The sequence below is a fragment of the Cebus imitator genome, unplaced genomic scaffold (assembly GCF_001604975.1).
Source record: "Cebus imitator isolate Cc_AM_T3 unplaced genomic scaffold, Cebus_imitator-1.0 Scaffold401, whole genome shotgun sequence".
In the NCBI taxonomy this organism is placed as follows: Eukaryota; Metazoa; Chordata; class Mammalia; order Primates; family Cebidae; genus Cebus; species Cebus imitator.
The window spans coordinates 1973943-1978145 of record NW_016107716.1 but is presented as its reverse complement, the minus strand read 5'-3'; the positions used below and the strand labels follow the sequence as shown (position 1 = coordinate 1978145).

General features: G+C 39.7%; 1 long non-coding RNA gene across 1 annotated transcript in view; it reads left to right on the top strand.

Moving 5' to 3' along the window:
- Nucleotides 1-4203, top strand: part of LOC108289396 — a 17290-nt gene that overhangs the window by 9702 nt on the left and 3385 nt on the right. Inside the window, exon 2 of the long non-coding RNA XR_001819144.2 lies at nt 2079-2175. This is a non-coding gene — a long non-coding RNA (uncharacterized LOC108289396). The remainder of the gene's footprint in view (nt 1-2078; nt 2176-4203) is intronic.

Here is a 4203-nt window from a genome sequence, read left to right as displayed (position 1 = left end):
ATGTGGCAAGGACGTAGAGAGATGGGAACTCACATTCCTGTGGGAGTGTAGGTTCGTCCACCCTGTTGAAGAGCACAGTGGCATTTTTCTTGTAAAGTTAAAACAGGCACATATGACCCAGCAATTCTACTGTCGGGTATATGCCCGAGAGACACTCTTGCGTGTGGGCACAAGGAGGTGCACAACAGAATGCGCACTGCCACATAATAGCAAACAACTGGAAATAAATTAAGTGTCCATTTACAGGACATGGGTAAGTAAACTGTGGCATGTTCACCTGATGGCATACTACAGGAGCCCTTAAGAGAACTGAGAGAGGCTACACATATGAAAATGGTAGTGTCAAGGTGAAAAAGGAGGTTGTGTAGGTATAGCATGAAAACATTTAGCCGTAAGTTTTAAAAATACACACCATGCATGCGTATGTACTAAAATCTAGAAACATGCATGGAAAAGATTCGCATATACCCCAACTTCAGAATAGCGGTTAGTTCTGAGTAGGGAGAGGTTTTGACGCCACTCAAAAGGGGTTTTTCTATCTGTCTAATGTTGATTGTCTTAGAACAGAAAAGTAATGGTAGTAACTCAGCTTTGATGGAGGCCCCTAAATTTATCGAACTCTGTTCTGACAAAATAGTTTATCTTTCACCTCATTTCTAGGGTTAAATGTTACAGGAAATATGTACCTTATCAAACACTTAAAAAGGGCTTACTGTAAGCCTCACACTCTTCTAATTGCTTTACAAATACGAATTTCTTTAGCAATCCATCTATGACAAACCTATGAGGTAGCTATTACAGGTACAAAACCTGTTTTCCAAAACCCTTAGATTATGTGTGTTTCAGAATGTAGATATTTTCTTACTTTTGAAAAATAAAACAGTTTATACTAGAACTTGTCCCAGTGGGCTAGGGTAGCCTGCCACCAAGATAGCTGGACTATAAAGAGAAGAATATTCTAAGTAGGATAAATACACACCATAAACATCCTCAATTCCCTCCAGCTCAGGTTTTGTCATCAAATCATTAAGTCAAGTCAGGTTGTGCTGCCAAACAAATTTTAAAACAAGAAAAACTCTTCCAGTTTTCAGAGCTTTGGGAATATCAGATATGTGTTGCAGGAATATTATTCTCATTTTGCAGATGAGGAGACTGAAGCACAGAGAAATTAACTAACATAACCAAGTTCATTTCAAGTGATGAATGTGGTCTTCAAATCCAGATATTCTGACTCCCAACTTCACTGCCATTAGCTGCTCCAGCATGCTGAAATCTGGCTCTAACAACCACATTCACAGGAAGTGGAAGGTACATGTATTCAAAGCACAGGAGCTGAGCTGAATGTAGAGCTGAGCATGAGGTTAGGGTCTAGTCCCTGCTGGACTTGAGAACGTGTGTTTCTGGATAATGCATTTGCACTCTTTGTCTGAATTTTAGAACTCAGACTAAGTAAACGAGAAGAAGGGACTCATTCCAGAGACACTGAAGAAATAGACATCCCATGGCTTGGTGACTTGGGCCAGGTGATGAACCAGCCTAGGATGGCTCAGATGTAATCCCAGTGGCTCACACCTGTAATCCCAGCACTTTGGGAGGCCAAGGCAGGCGGGTCACCTGAGGTCAGGAGTTCTAGACCAGCCTGGCCAACATGGTAAAACCCCGTCTCTACTAATAATACAAAAATTAGCTGGGCATGGTGGCACGCACCTGTAGTACCAGCTAGTCAGAATGGCTGAGGTGGGAGAATCCCTTTAACCCAGGAGGCAGAGGTTGCAGTGAGCCCAGATTGTACCACTGCACTCAGCCTGGTGACAGAGCAAAACTCTGTCAAGGGCGAGGAGATGTTACAGGATATGGTGTGGAACTTGTATGGATCCTAATTTGGACAAATTGATTATTAAAACACTTTGAGATCATTGGAGAAATTTGAGTATAGACTGAGTGTTAAAAGATATTAAAGACTTATTAACTTTGTTAGGTGTAATAATTGTTTTATGGGTTTTTTTACGTTTTTATCTGTTAAAGACACTGAACTATTACAGGTTAAGCTGATATGATATCTGGAGTTTTCTTTAAAGTGCTCCAGTGACAGGGCATGGAAAAGGCAGCAGTTGAAATCAGATTAGCAAAATGTTGAGAATTACTGAAGCTCACTGATGGATACATGGAGATGCAGTATGCTATTCTCTCTACTTTTGTTTTTGTTTAAGAATTTCATAGTAAATTTTTCAAATAAAATAGAATTTGAAGGAACAAGATTTACAATATTAAATGTTACAGAGAGGTCTGATAAACTAGAGATAAAAGTAGACAATCTGGAAACCACTGTCATCTGAAGGACCTTAAAGCAATTTTGGTGGATAGATGGGGAAGAAAACCAAGTTGTACATCAAAGCTAGTATACTCAAAACAAAATAAAAGGATGGCAGCATGTCAAAGGGGCACATAAGCCACTCTCAAAGGAGCTCCAAGTGACCAAACTGGACAATCTGAGCAACAAAATAAATAATATGGTGTTGGATTGTAACCCAAAGTATGAAATAAAAATACTTGAGTCTCTACTGATAAACGATTGACTAATAAATACATGGAGAGAAGCGACAAATCCTCCTTACAGAATAATTCCAAATATATAGATACTAACCCCTCCAAGATGTAGGAGTGACCCTCCATCTCCATCTTTTTTAGAGACAGGGTCTTGCTCTGTTGCCCAGACTGGAGTACAGTGGTGTGATCTTGGCTCACTGGAGCCTCAACCTCCTGGGCTCAAGCGATTATACCATCTCAACACTTCCAAGTAGCTGAGACTACAGGCATAAGCCACCATGCCCAGCTAATTTTTTTAAAGAGATGGCACCTCACTATATTGTCCAGGTTAATCTCAAACTCCTGGGCTCAAGCAATCCTCCTGCCTCAGCCTCTCAAAGTGCTGAGATTACAGGTGTAAGCCATCATGCCTCACTCTCCCTCCCCCATTTGAATGTAGGCTAGACTAGTGAAGCTTCCAAAGAAAAAAGTACAGAAAGGGGAAAATAACAGCTTTCATAAGAACTTGGCAGATACCATATTATCCAAGTGATCAAGGTCAACATCAGCAGTGGTAAGTTCTGCTGATGTTATGGACAACCTGATATGATATGTTCTGATGAGAAGGGAACTTTACCTCTGAGGGATTCTCAAAACCCATAACCCCAATTTAAACATGAGAAAAATATCAGATAAGCCCAAACTGAGGGACATTTGACAAAATACCTGACCAGTATGAGTCAAAAAATCCTCAAGGTCACAAAAGCCAAAGAAAGACTGAGAAACTGTCACAGAAGAGACTAAGGGGACATGACAACTAAATGCAATGTAGGATCTTGGAGCAGAAAAAGGATATTAGTGGAAAATCTGGTAAAATTTAGCTACAGCCTGTAGTTTTATTTAATAGGAATGTGCCAATGTTAATTTCTTGGTTTTGACACATGTACCACAGTTATATATAATGTTAACAATAAATGTAACTGGGTAAGGGTATATAGGAACTCTGCCCTGTCTGTATAACTTTTCTATATGAAAATAATTCCAAAATAAAAAGGTTTTCAAAATGAAAACAAAAATTTAGTATCAATTTTTGCAAGTCGTGTTTATATCAATTACACTTGTTCCACTTTTCAAAGGGAGGAGATATATTTTTATCTTTCTAAAAAAAGACTTTACAATGCCTTTTTTCTTCTTTTGAGTGCCGTAGAATCTGACAGCAACACCAGACGGACAAGTCCGAAAGGAAAGTGAAAGATTCAGGCTTTACGAGGCATGTAGTGTAGGTTATAGTGCTAAATAACTTACACATATTACCTGATTTGTTTTCTCCTAACCACCTCATGAAGCATGAGCCCCAATTTTCTGATGAACAAATTGATTCAAAGTAAGTATAAGAGGCCAGGTGCAATGGCTCATGCCTGGAATCCTAACATTTTGGGAGGTCAAGGCAAGTGGAACTCTTGAGCCCAGGAATTTGAGACCAGTCTGGGCAACATAGTGAGGCCCCCTGTATTAGTCTATTTTCACAATGCTATAAAGACATACCTGAGACTGGGCAATTTATTTTTAAATAGATGTTTAATCGACTCACATTTTCTCATGCCTGGGGACGGCTCAGGAAATTTACAATCGTGGTGAAGGCAAAGGGGAAGCATGCCCCTCGTTATCATGTTGGAG